Here is a 15,000-nt window from a genome sequence, read left to right as displayed (position 1 = left end):
GGTTTATGTGTACTTTTATAATCTGGTTTCCTGAACTTGGCATAATTGTTTTGAGATTCATTCATGTAGTTGCAGGACTAAGTAGTGCACCACTTTAATTGCTAAATAGTATTCTATTATATGGATACTGCAAGGTTTATCTATTTACCTGTTAATGGGCATGTGGATTGTTTCCATTTTTTGGCTATTACAAATAAAGCTGTTATGATGACACTGTCACTTTCATCTCTAGAAGTTCACTTTGGGTCTTTTTTAAAAATTATCTTCTATGTCTGTATTTTACTTTTTGAGCATATGAAGTATAATAACTCTTTTTAAAGTCCTTCTAATTCTAACATATATATTAGTCCTTTTTTTTTTTACAGTGAAAAACTTTTGTATCTAGAATTAGCTAGCTGGTCTCCATGTAGGTGATCCCAACTTTATTGGCAACATCCAAAGAATCGTAGTCAGGAGCCAGATATGCCTTCTTCTCTCCATCAGGCCTGACCTGGGTGCGGACCTTGCACCATCTATGTCATAGAGCTTCTTCACAGCCTGTTTGATCTGGTGCTTGGTGGCCTTGACATCCACAATGAACACAAGTGTATTGTTGTCTTCTATCTTCTTCATGGCTGACTCGGTAGTTAGGGGGAATTTGATGATGGAATAGTGGTCAAGTTTGTTTCTCCAGGGGTCACTCTTCCAAGGATATTTAGGCTGCCTTCGGAGCCACAGTGTCGTGGGCCTTCGGAAGGTGGGTGACGTCTGGATTTTCTATTTTTCTTTTTTGTGGCTGAGGACGCCTTTCAGGACTGCTTTCTTTGCCTTCAAAGCCTTTGCTTTGTCTTCGGCTTTGGGAGGGGCAGGGCCTTCCTTCTTCGCTTTCGGCACCATCTTCATTAAAAAATATATATATATATATTAGTTCTTGAACTGAATCAATTGATTTTTCTCCTCCTCATGCATAATTTTTTTCTGCTATTTTTTGCACGCTTAGTGAAATTGTGAATTTCACCTTGTCGCGTCCGGGATAGTTTTGTATTTCTATAAATGTTCTTGAGCTTTGCTTGAGGATGCATTTAATGCATGGAAATTGTTTGATCCTTTTTGGTCTTGCTTTGAAGATTGATTAGGAATGACCAGAGCTGGCTTTAGTGTAGGGTGAATTACTCGCTGCTACTGAGGCAAGGTCCTTATGAGTAGTGTCCCCAGCGCTTCATGAGCTTCTCCAATGTGGCTGGTGGAACAGGCACTTTTTCTGGCCCTGTGGGAGGGTTATGTTCTATTCCCACCAATCCTTTAGGTATTTCTTTCCCAGCCTTGGGTCATTTCTTCACACACATGGGGTGACCAGTATTCTCCAGTAAACTATGTGCAGATCCCAGAGTTTTGTCTGGTGCAGCTCCCTCACTTCTGATACTCTGACTGAGAATACAAGCTGCCTCGGTCTCCCCAGACTCTGCCCTGTCACCTTAATGTGGAGAGTCAGCTGGGCTCTGCCTAGGTTCTCCTCCCTGTGCCCTTCCCTGGAAAGTTCCTCAAATAACTAAGCTGGGTCAATCAAAGGGCTCACCTCATTTGTTTCCTATTTTTCCAGGATTACTGTTCCTTCACTGCTTGATGTCCAGTGTTTTATATACTTTTCCTGCTTCTCTGTTTTGTTTGTTTGTTTTCAGACAGGAAGGTAAATCCAGTCCTTCTTACTCCATTTTAACAGAAGTAGAAGTTTATATGTACATCTTAAATTTGTGCTGTGGTTGAGATTTTTCTGAGCTCAGAGACATGAGACCCAGACCAACTTCCCCATTTCCTCAAAAATCTGAGTTTAGCTCTACAGGGCCTTTCCTCTAAGCTTTTAATGCTTAATAATTCCAAATTCTCCCCTCTGTTTCCCATACTTAACAGTGTGTTATGGGATAAATTATGCACCACCCCTCACCCCCGCCAAAAAAAAAAAATGTGTATGTTGAAGTCCTAACCCCCACAGCCTCAGAATGTGAGTGTATTTGAAGACAGGTTCTTTAAGAGGTGATTGAGTTAAAATTAGGCCAGTAAGGGGCACTCTGATCTAATGCAGCTGATGTCCCTATAAGAAGAGGAAACTTGGATATTGGCGTGTACAGAGAGAAAACCGTAAGAAGACAGGAAAAAGATGGCCACCCAAAAGCCAAGGAGAGGGGCCTTTTGACATGTGGATCTCAGCCTTCTAGCCTCCAGAATTGTGAAGAAATAATATCTGTTGTTTACGTCACCCAGTCTGTGGTATTTTGTCACAGTACACCTAGCAAACTAATAGAGTGTTATAGCTGTTTCTCCATTTCTCCATTTGTGTTATCTTAGAGGGTTTTGTGGGGTTTTTCACCCTTTCAGTTAACCAGTTACCTAATTACCAATTTTATTCCTAGCCAACAATTCGTTGTGTTAAATTCTCTGTTCCAATAACTGATGCGGTTTCTGTCCCCTAATACACGTGTGAGGAACGATCAGCAGCCTTCACAAACATCTCCTACCTGCCCCACAATAAGAAAACAGATAAATTCAGTTCATTCTAGATATTCCTTTTCACTAATGCAGAGAGCCAGCTGTTCTAGCAAAGTCATGTCTATATAAGTTTCTGGGCTCTAAGGTGCTAAAATATGTGATAAGTTCAAAAGTTTGTAAGAAAGAGGATATTACTACAATAATAGGGAACGTTTAGAAAAATAAATCAGTTCTATATATAATTATATGCCAAAATTATCTGACATAAAAGTAAAAAAATAAGTTAAAATGTTATTAAAATTGACTCAAAATAAAATTAAAAATCTAAAGAAACTATCATAAAGAAGTTAGAAAAGTATCTAAAACTATCCACATCTCCCTCCAACTCCTACCTCTTAAAAGACAATCCAAATGTTTTCACTGATGCATTCTATCAAACTTTCACACAATTTCTATACTATTTAAATTGTTCCAGGACACAAGAAGACAAGGAAAACTTGCCAAATCATTTTATGAAAGAAACAAAGCCTTGATGCAAAATCTGACAAAGATGTCCTACTCTTGGGTCAAATATATGGTGATGGAAGGAGAAGTGATTCTGGGTGGTGAACACACAATATGAGATATAGATGATATATTACAGAATTGTATACTTGAAATATATGTAACTTTACTAACAATTGTCACCCTAATAAACTTTAATTAAAAAAAAAAAAGATGCCCTACTCTCTTCCCAATAGAAAGAAAATGAAGATGACTTTTAAAGGTCATTAATTTTCATGTACACATAATGGACACATTAGAGAAAAGTGAGGTCAGGTAGTTTGGGGTGAGAATGTATGAGCTTGGGTTTCAGATTCCTTCTCAGAGAAAGGAGGCACCTCTGTAATCTGTCCCATCCCTCTGCCTTTGAGACAGGTCTTGCCTCATTTCTAAAAGCTAGCACCCCTCCTCTTCTTAAAGATACTTAGCTCAGCTGGCGGGGGCGAGGACCGAAAACCACGGAGCCGGGCAGGCGCGGGATCCCAGGCAGAGCGGAGAGCGCAGAGACCGGGGGTAGGCCCTTTCCCTGCGTCCCACGGCTGATTTCTCCCGCCGGGAAGGCGGCGCGCCCTGCGGCGGACGGGGGGCGCAGTCTCCATACTTGGGCCCCTCACCCCCGCCCTGCCCTCCCAATCCTACCCCGCCCTTCCAGAGACTGGGACTGGAAACCGCGGTGCAGCCCCGCTGTGCCGGGCGCCCAGAGCGCAGAGACCGGGAGGCGGGCGCTTTCCCTGCGTCCCGCGGCTGATTTCTCCCGCCGGGAAGGCGGTGCGCCCAGCGGCGGACGGGGGGCGCAGTCTCCATACCTGGGCCCCTCCCCCCGCCCTGCCCTCCCAATCCTACCCCGCCCTTCCAGAGACTGGGACTGGAAACCGCGGTGCAGCCCCGCTGTGCCGGGCGCGCAGAGCGCAGAGACCGGGAGGCGGGCGCTTTCCCTGCGTCCCGCGGCTGATTTCTCCCGCCGGGAAGGCGGCGCGCCCTGCGGCTGACGGGGGGCGCAGTCTCCATACCTGGGCCCCTCCCCCCGCCCTGCCCTCCCAATCCTACCCCGCCCTTCCAGAGACTGGGACTGGAAACCGCGGTGCAGCCCCGCTGTGCCGGGCGCGCAGAGCGCAGAGACCGGGAGGCGGGCGCTTTCCCTGCGTCCCGCGGCTGATTTCTCCCGCCGGGAAGGCGGCGCGCCCTGCGGCGGACGGGGGGCGCAGTCTCCATACCTGGGCCCCTCCCCCCCGCCCTGCCCTCCCAATCCTACCCCGCCCTTCCAGAGACTGGGACTGGAAACCGCGGTGCAGCCCCGCTGTGCCGGGCGCGCAGAGCGCAGAGACCGGGAGGCGGGCGCTTTCCCTGCGTCCCGCGGCTGATTTCTCCCGCCGGGAAGGCGGCGCGCCCTGCGGCTGACGGGGGGCGCAGTCTCCATACCTGGGCCCCTCCCCCCGCCCTGCCCTCCCAATCCTACCCCGCCCTTCCAGAGACTGGGACTGGAAACCGCGGTGCAGCCCCGCTGTGCCGGGCGCGCAGAGCGCAGAGACCGGGAGGCGGGCGCTTTCCCTGCGTCCCGCGGCTGATTTCTCCCGCCGGGAAGGCGGCGCGCCCTGCGGCGGACGGGGGGCGCAGTCTCCATACCTGGGCCCCTCCCCCCGCCCTGCCCTCCCAATCTTACCCCGCCCTTCCAGAGACTTAAACCGGCCCCTGAACCGAGAAGTGGTATCTAACGCTCACGCTTTGGGAAGCCTGACGGGCAGCCCTGACCCAGGCAGACTGGGCAGTGTGCGTGATTTTGGCTGCGCTAGGAGAGAAGAGACGCCTCCACCCCCAGCCACCACCTTTTCTGGCCTGCGGGAAGAGGGCGACGCACGGCTGGGCTGGGAGAGTGAAGACCCCTCCATCTCCAGCCCCCACCCTTCCTGGCTTGCCTAGGGTGGGGTGGGTGCAGCGGCCGAGACACACCCGGAGATCAGCAGTGAGGCAGGCGCAGCTCTGGGCTTTCAGCAGATCAGAAATCTTCTGCCCGCACTCACACACACACACTGAAGAGGTGCCTTAAGACTCAAGAGTTTTGGTCACATATCTGGTGGTGCCACTCTCAGTGTGCATTTGTGCAGGCAAGGGCAGAAACTGCACTGATATTGTAAAAACTATCATCCAGACCCCTCAGGCCCACGCTTTTAAGTCTGCAGTCCCAAAGTCTCACTGGGCACCAGGTGACCGGCTCTGCCTGCGCAATAAGCAGGGGGCTCCTTGGTACAGCAGAGAACAACCTGGACATTGCTTGGTGGGCTTAGGCCGAGACTGTCGCTGCTTTTTGTATTGCTTTGTTTTGTCTTGTTTTGCTTTGTCTTTATATCTTTGATATCTTTGCCTCTGTCGAGTGGGGTTATCAGGTGGTTTTTGCATGTGAACGTATTTGATATTTTTCTTTGTTGTTGTTGTTGTTGTTGTGCTTGGTGATTTGCTTTGTTCTGAAACTGCCCTGCCAGGGCCCAGCTTGTGAGGCACGGTCAGCAGATCAGAAATCTCCCGCCCGCACCCATACACACACACTGAAGGAGTGCCCTAGGACTCACGAGCTCTGGACAAAGGACTGGTGGTGCTCCTCTCGGTGTGCATACGTGCGGACAAGGGCAGAAGCTGCACTGACTTTGTGGAGACTATCATCCAGACCCCTCAGGCCCACGCTTTTAAGTCTGCAGTACCAAAGTCTCTCTGAGCACCAGGTGACCGGCTCTGCCTGCGCAATAAGCAGGGGGCTCTTTGGTACAGCAGAGGACAACCTGGTCATTGCTTGATGGGCTCAGGCCGAGACGGTCGCTGCTTTTTGTTTTGCTTTGTTTTGCTTTGCTTGGTTTTGTTTTGCTTTATCTTGTATCTTTGATATCTTTGCCTGTGTCGAGCGGGGGTTATCGGCTGTTTTTTTTTTTTTTTTTTTTTTTTTTTTTTTTTTCTTCTTCTTTGCTGTTGTCATTGCTGCTGTGCTTGGTGATTTGCCTTGTTCTGGGACTTCCCTGCCGGGGCCCAGCTTGGGTGGCACGGGACTCGGCATATCTGGGGACCAACTCCAGACCAAATCGGAGTGCAGCCGGGGTTGACCTACAGGTCACATACCTAGAGGGGGTTCTCGGCAGGCTCTGGAGCCCATAGAGGCCAAATCACATTGGGGTGGTCAACCCTCACACAGCAGAGTGCCCTGCGGGGGGCAGAGCCAAGTCTCACGGCAGGTCAGCCCAGGAGTTGACCCCACCTGCTCATTAGCGGGAAGCAATTAAAGATCTTCTTGAACGGGACAGTGTACACAACACAAGACTCACCTTTGGAGCACACGCAGAGGAGGACGACGTGGTGCGAGTCAAATATAAAGGACACATACTACACAAGATAACCTAGCAAGAACTAAGAACTCTAGGGGATCTACCTAATATATCAAAATAAACACAGTCAGCCAGAATGGGGAAACAAAGATACACGTCCCAAATAAAAGAACAGAAGAAGCTTCCACAACTGGAACCAAATGAAGCAGACGTAACGAACCTCTCAGAGACTGAGTTCAGAACACTGGTGATAACAATGTTTAAGGAGCTTAGAGAAGACATAAAGAAGGATGTAGAAATCATAACAAACGAGCTTAGAGAAAACATAAAGAAGGATGTAGAAATCATAACGAAAAACCAGTTGGAACTAAAGAACACAATTACCGAAATTAAGAACTCACTTGAAGGAATTACCAGCAGGCTAGATGAAGCAGAGGATCGAATCAGCGACTTAGAAGACAAGGTAGCAGAGATCACCCAAACGGAACAACAAAAAGAAAAAAGAATAAAAAACAATGAAGATGGCCTAAGAGACCTCTGGGATAACATCAAGCGCAACAACATGCGCATCATAGGAATACCAGAAGGTGAAGAGAGCAAGCAAGGGATTGAGAACATATTTGAAGTAATAATGTCTGAAAACTTCCCCAACCTGATGAAGGAAACCAACATACAAGTCCAGGAAGTGCAGAGAGTTCCAACCAGGATTAACCCAAACAGGCCCACACCAAGACACATTATAGTTAAAATGGCAAAGCTTAAAGACAAAGAGAGAATCCTAAAAGCAGCAAGAGAAAGACGGAGGGTTACATACAAGGGAACTCCCATAAGACTATCAAATGATTTTTCTACAGAAACATTGAAGGCCAGGAGGGAGTGGCAGGAGATACTTAAAGTGATGGAAAACAAAGGCCTACAACCTAGATTGCTTTATCCAGCAAGGCTATCATTTAAAGTTGATGGAGAGATAAAGAGCTTTCCAGAAAAAAATAAGCTAAAGGAATTTATTACCACCAAGCCAGCATTGCAAGAAATACTAAAAGGTCTTCTGTAAATAGGAGAAAGATCAAAACAACCTAACTACAAATTTAAAAATGGCAATATCTATGTACCTATCAATAATCACTTTAAATGTAAATGGATTAAATGCTCCAATCAAAAGACATAGGGTGGCTGACTGGATAAGACAGCAAGACCCTTGTATATGCTGTATACAAGAGACTCACCTCAGAACAAAAGACACACACAGGCTGAAAGTGAAGGGTTGGAGTAAGATATTTCAGGCAAATGGAAACGAGAAAAAAGCTGGAGTTGCAATACTTATTTCTGACAAAATAGACTTTAAAATGAAGAACATACTAAAAGATAAAGATGGGCACTATATAATAATAAAGGGATCGATCCGACAAGAGGACATAACCCTAGTAAACATCTATGCACCCAACATAGGAGCACCTAAATATATAAAACAGGTACTGACTGACATAAAGGCAGAGATCAACAGTAACACCATTATTGTCGGGGACTTCAACACACCTCTGACCACAAGGGACAGGTCTTCCAGACAGAAAATCAATATGGAAACAACAGCATTAAATGATACATTGGACCACTTGGATTTAATCGATATTTTCAGAACATTTCACCCCAATGCTGCAAAATACACCTTCTTCTCAAGCGCACATGGAACATTTTCCAAGATAGATCATATGTTAGGCCACAAAACAAGTCTTGATAAATTTAAGAAAATTGAAATCATACCAATTGTCTTCTCTGATCACAATGCTATGAAATTAGAAATGAACTACAGGAAAAAAACGGGAAGACACACCAATTCATGGAGGCTGAATAACTTATTACTAAATAATGAATGGGTCAAGCAGGAGATCAAGGAAGAAATCAAAAGATATTTCGAGATAAATGAAAATGAAAACACGACGACCCAAAATCTTTGGGATGCCGCGAAAGCAGTCCTAAGAGGGAAATTCATAGCTTTGCAGGCCTACCTAAAGAAACAAGAAACATCACTAATCAACAGTTTATCTTCACATTTAAGGGATCTGGAAAAAGAACAGCAAAATAAGCCCAAAGGGAACACAAGGAAGGAGATAATAAAGATCAGAGCAGAATTAAATGAAATAGAAACCAGAAAAACAATACAAAAGATCAATGAATCCAAGAGTTGGTTCTTAGAGAAGATAAACAAAATCGACAAACCATTAGCCAGACTCATTAAAAAAAAGAGAGAGAGGACCCAAATTAATAAAATCAGAAACGAAAGAGGAGAAGTGACAACGGACACTGCAGAAATACAAAGAGTTTTAAGAAGTTACTATGAGCAACTATATGCCAACAAATTTGACAATTTGGAAGAAATGGACAATTTTCTAGAGGCGTACAACCTTCCAAGGCTAACTCAAGAAGAAACAGAAAACCTGAATAGACTGATTACCACCACGGAAATTGAATCAGTAATCAACAGTCTCCCAACAAACAAAAGCCCTGGACCAGATGGCTTTACAGGTGAATTTTACAAAGCGTTCAAAAAAGAATTATCACCAATTCTCCTCAAGCTCTTCCAAAAAATCCAGAAGGAGGGAAGACTCCCAAACACTTTTTACGAAGCCACTATCACCCTGATCCCAAAATTAGACAAAGACACCACAAAAAAAGAAAACTACAGGCCGATATCTTTAATGAACATAGATGCAAAAATCCTCAACAAAATATTAGCAAACAGAATTCAGCAATACATTAAAAAGATCATTCACCACGATCAAGTAGGATTCATTCCTGGTATGCAGGGGTGGTTCAACATCCGCAAATCTATTAATGTGATACACCACATTAACAAAATGAAAAATAAAAATCACATGATCATATCAATAGATGCAGAAAAAGCATTTGATAAAATTCAACAGCCATTTATGATAAAAACCCTTAAGAAAGTGGGAATAGAGGGATCTTATCTCAACATAATAAAGGCCATATATGACAAACCCACAGCTAACATCATACTCAATGGGGAAAAGCTAAAACCATTCCCCCTAAGATCAGGAACAAGGCAAGGATGCCCATTATCTCCGCTTCTATTCAACATAGTTCTGGAAGTTCTTGCCACAGCAATCAGACAAGAAAAAGAAATAAAAGGCATCCAGATTGGTAAGGAGGAAGTAAAGTTATCATTGTATGCAGATGATATGATACTATATATAGAGAACCCTAAAGACTCCACCAAGAAGCTATTAGAGCTGATAGATGAATTTAGTAAAGTGGCAGGATACAAAATTAATATTCAGAAATCAGTTGCATTTGTATATACCAATAATAAAACACCAGAAGGAGAAATTAAAAAAACAATCCCATTTACAATCGCTCCAAAGACTATAAAATACCTGGGAATAAATTTAACCAAAGAAGTAAAAGATCTATACTCAGAAAATTATAAGACACTGATGAAAGGAATGAAGGAAGATATAAATAGATGGAAACACATATCATGTTCATGGATAGGAAGAATTAATATAATTAAAATGTCCATACTGCCTAAGGCAATATACATATTCAATGCAATTCCTATCAAACTGCCAACGTCGTTTTTCACAGAAATAGAACATATAATCCTAAAATTTATATGGGACCATAAAAGACCCCGAATAGCAAAGGCAATCTTGAGAAATAAGAACAAAGTGGGAGGTATAACAATACCTGACTTCAAATTATACTACAAGGCTACAGTAATCAAAACAGCATGGTACTGGCATAAAAACAGACACATAGATCAATGGAACAGAATAGAGAGTCCAGAAATAAATCCACGCCTATATGGCCATTTAATCTACGACAATGGAAGCAAGAATGTACGATGGAGTAATGACAGTCTATTCAATAAATGGTGCTGGGAAACCTGGACAGACACATGCAAAAAAATGAAGTTGGACCACCTCCTTACACCATATACAAAAATAAATTCAAAATGGCTTAAAGACTTAAATGTAAGGTCTGAAACCATAAAATACCTAGAAGAAAATATAGGAAGAAACTTCTCAGACATTACCCGGAGTAAGATTTTTACTGATATACACCCTCGCGCGAGGGAACTAAGAGAAAGAATAAACATGTGGGATTATATCAAACTAAAAAGTTTTTTCACAGCAAAGGAAACCATCAATAAAACAAGAAGGGATCCTACTGAATGGGAAAAGATATTTGCCAGTGATATATCTGATAAGGGATTAATATCACAAATCTATGGAAAACTTACTCAACCCAACTCCAAAAAAACAAACGATCCAATTAAAAAATGGGCAGAGGACTTGAAGAGACATTTTTCTGAAAAGGACATACAGATGGCAAACAGACATATGAAGAAATGCTCAACCTCACTAACCATCAGAGAAATGCAAATAAAAACCACAATGAGATACCACCTCACCCCAGTCAGAATGGCTATCATCAATAAATCAACAAACAACAAGTGCTGGCGCGGATGTGGAGAAAAGGGAACGCTTGTGCACTGTTGGTGGGATTGCAGACTGGTGCAGCCGCTATGGAAAACAGTATGGAGGTATCTCAAAATTCTGAAAATGGAACTACCTTATGATCCAGTAATTCCACTCCTAGGTATCTATCCGGAGAAATCCAGAACTTCAATTCAAAAATCTCTATGCACTCCTATGTTCATTGCAGCACTATACACAATAGCTAAGACATGGAAACAACCAAAATGCCCATCGGTAGATGACTGGATTAAGAAACTGTGGTACATTTATACAATGGAGTATTATGCAGCCATAAGGAAGAAAGAAATCTTACCATTTGCAACAACATGGATGGATCTAGAGAACATTATGTTAAGTGAAATAAGTCAGACAGAGAAAGATAAGTTCCATATGATCTCACTTATTTGCGGATTCTAAAGAAAAGAATAAGTGAATGAACTAATCAGAAACTGGGAGACAATGAGGAAAAACTGAGGGTTGCTAGATGGGCGGGGGGAGTGGGGGGTGGGGGGGAGGGTGAGGGGATTGGAGGGCAGTCGGTGACCACAGGATGGCCACGGGGTTTGAAAATTAATCTGGGGAACGTAATTTGGTGGTTACCAGAGCGTAAGGGGGTTGGGGGGTGGGGGATGAGGGTGAGGGGGATCAGGTGTACGGTGATGGAAGGGGAGCTGTCTCTGGGTGGTGAACGCACGGTGTGATTTATGGATGATGTGATTCAGAATTGCACAACTGAAATCTATGTAATTCTACTAACAATTGTCACCCCAATAAAATTAAAAAAAAAAAAAAAAAAAAAAAGATACTTAGAAGTGAGCACCAACATGCTCTTTCAACAATCGGTGCCAGGGCTTCACCTCATGTCATTAATCCCGACCTGTTTTCCCAGCACGGCATGTCAGTCTATTTCCTTGTGATTTGAATTCACACACACACACACACACACACACACACACACACGTCCACAAAAGGTGCTGTTTCCCTCATTTCTATTCTTTAAATAAGGGATACATTCAGTATCTGACTACAGATGTTGCTCAAAGGATGTGGGTAGGAAATGTAAGCATTTTATACAGTAAACTCTAAAATTTTTATTTGTTGTCTATTTTGGTGGGCATGTGGCTATGTGAGGCTATCATACTGAATCAAGAGAATAAAGTTGTGGGGCCGGCCCAGTGGCTCAGGCAGTTAGAGCTCCATGCTCCTAACTCCGAAGGCTGCCGGTTCGATTCCCACTTGGGCCAGTGGGCTCTCAACCACAAAGTTGCCAATTCGATTCCTCGACTCCCGCAAGGGATGGTGGGCTGCGCCCCCTGCAACTAGTAACGGCAACTGGACCTGGAGCTGAGCTGCGCCCTCCACAACTAAGACTGAAAGGACAACAACTTGACTTGGAAAAAAGTCCTGGAAGTGCACACTGTTTCCCAATAAAGTCCTGTTCCCCTTCCCCAATAAAATCTTTAAAAAAAGAGAGAATAAAGTTGCACCAGTGTGGCAAAACTAAGAGAATGGAGAGGATCAGAAAAACCACTATAAAGCCAGACCCCAAGTTATGTCTGACTCAAAATCTTTACTTCCTGGTATACAAAATTAAAAACAAAAAATAACTGATTAGTATATGAGCTTTGAATATTATTATTTTCTAGTTTGATTTAGACCCTAGAAATTAGAACCAAGAACCTAATACGTAGAAAACAGTAGTAATCAACATGCTACTATTAAAACTTTAAATATGAAAAACAACCGGGGAAAAAAAGTATCCTTTTTGAATCCCAGAAATGCCTAACCTCTTAGAGCCTCCAAAACTATCTAAAAGTGACCTTAAGATAGATAAGTGTAATATATGGTGATGGTAGGAAAACTGACTCTGGGTGGTGAACACACAATGAGATTTATAGACGATGTAATACAGAATTGTACACCTGAAATCTACGTAACTTTACTAACAATTGTCACCCCAATAAACTTTAATTTTAAAAAAACAGAGATAAGTGTAAGGAAGTTGAAACCATTTAATTATTTTTTAATATATAATTTAGTTTAGGGTTCTTAGGACTGCCCTCTTATTTAAATAAAGGCACATATTTATGAAAAGCCACTGTTATAAAAAAATGATCTTCCAATTCAAAAGTTTAATCAGAAGCAAATAACTGTAACTCCATGAAAGATAAATCCTAATTAAAAATGCTTGAAAAGCTTAAAGCTGGTGATTTTGTTAAAACTGTTTGGGCAGGAGGTCAAGTCAAAATATGTAATATGTTTTCCTTGGGTTTAAGAATTGAAATGTCCTCACTCACTGGACTGGAAAAAACAGAAGGTCATTCTGACTCTTTGACATTTATTAAAAATCTTCAAAAGTAAAGAAAGTGTAGAATGGAACATTAAATAACTCCTAAAATGCTCTTGTTTTTTAAGGAAATAAGGAAAGCTGGCTTGAAAAAGGTGACTGAAATAATTTTTTATAAACAGTGAATTCATCATTGCCTTCAAATATTCTGAATTCTGATGACTCATTACATTAAATAGCCCTACTATTGACTGAATTGTGTCTCCCCAAAATTCATGTGTCGAAGCCCTTACCTCCGATGTGATGGTATTTGGAGACGGGGCCATTGGGAGGCAATGAGGTTTAGATGAGGTGATGAGGGTGGGATCCTCATGATGAGATTAGTGCCCTTATAAGAAGAGACCAGCTCTCTCCCGCTCTTCCTCCCTCTCCCTCCCTTCCTACCATGTAAGCATATAATGAGAAGGCATCTGTCTGTGAACCAGGAAGACAGCCCTCACCAAATCTATAGGCACCTTGCCCTTGGACTTTCGAGGCTCGAGAAATGTAATGAATAAATTTCTTCTATTTAAGCCACTCAGCCTATGGAGTTCATCATAGCAGCCAGAACTAAGACAAGCCCAATTCTCTCTCTCTCTCTCTCTCTCTCTCTCTCTCTCTCTCTCTCAAGGTTATACAGAAAACCTGGTCCAGGAAATCAATACGAAGGAGAAAGGAGAACCATTAATATTTACTTAACAGAATCAAAACTACCTAGAAGTCATTCATCCAAAACACATGTGGTTCTAGTCTCTGATCTCAAGGACTCTTAATCAAGGCTTGTGCCTCTGATCTACCGTTAGAATTCTATCCCCTGGGGATCTTTATAAAAATATGAATTTCTAAGTTTTAGTCTTCAAGTTTTTTGTTCAGCATGTCTGTATGTACAAACCAGGACTCTAGATTTTGTTGTCAAGAGTAATGCTTTGAAAGGATATCCATGACACACGGAGGAATAAAAAAAATACATACACGTATTCCTTGCTTTTCGAAAGCTCACTTTATACCACTTTGCTTTTACAAAAGACCTATATTAGTAGTACTTGTTTTCACTAAACGAAAGAAATCTGAAAAGGAGTTTTGCTTTTATGAGAAAAGGCAAAAAGCAAAAATGGCATTCAGCATGTTGGTCAGCAAGCCACCACAAGGCAGCACACGCTCTGAGCAGCTCCTTCCCAGGAACTGCACTCAGCATCTCCGCATCAAGCCACCACAGCTTTGAACTGTGTCTATGAGCTTCTGTGCTTTATCGCAATGTATTTTGTGCATCCATTAGCAAGATGTATCCTAAGGTAATTGTTTCTTTGCTTTATGCCATTTCAACTTAAGGAAGATTTCATAGGAACACTCTCCCTTCAGTTAGCAAAGAAAACCTGTAGCAGAAAAATGTGTACTTTGTGATTTTTTTTTACATTTAAAAACAAAAATGTATGTAAATACTATATAGCATAGTATCTAAATTACTGCCCATTTATATGCTAGAACATGTTCTTACATGCACAGAAAACAATCTGAAACAATATCTCAATATACTTACCTTTAGGAAACAAAATGGGGAAAGACTAAGTGACAAATTTTACCACTGTGTCATACATGGTCGAATATTTGTTGTTCTTTAATGAGTTGATGTGATACTTTTCTAATTTTAAAAACTGTAATAACATTGTGGCGAGAAAGATTATGGGAGTAACATGGGTACGAATGCCTATGCCATATGCATTTTTTCAAAAGCAAAACAGAGTGGTAATGATAACAGCCACTTTAGAAAGATGAATGGTATAGTTAAAGACTAAAACAAAAAGAAACAAAGTCATTGAAACAAGTTCAAGCATACTTAAAACAATGTTACTCATAGTAGCCC

General features: G+C 42.5%; 1 pseudogene; it reads right to left on the bottom strand.

The window, feature by feature from the left end:
* Nucleotides 1–391: 391 nt before the first annotated feature.
* On the bottom strand, nt 392–882 carry LOC117032551 (60S ribosomal protein L23a-like; annotated as a pseudogene).
* Nucleotides 883–15,000: the final 14,118 nt, after the last annotated feature.

This window comes from Rhinolophus ferrumequinum, chromosome 2, assembly GCF_004115265.2.
Source record: "Rhinolophus ferrumequinum isolate MPI-CBG mRhiFer1 chromosome 2, mRhiFer1_v1.p, whole genome shotgun sequence".
Taxonomy (NCBI): domain Eukaryota; kingdom Metazoa; phylum Chordata; class Mammalia; order Chiroptera; family Rhinolophidae; genus Rhinolophus; species Rhinolophus ferrumequinum.
Note: the sequence above shows the minus strand (reverse complement) of the source record. Positions and strands in the feature narration are given on the sequence as shown.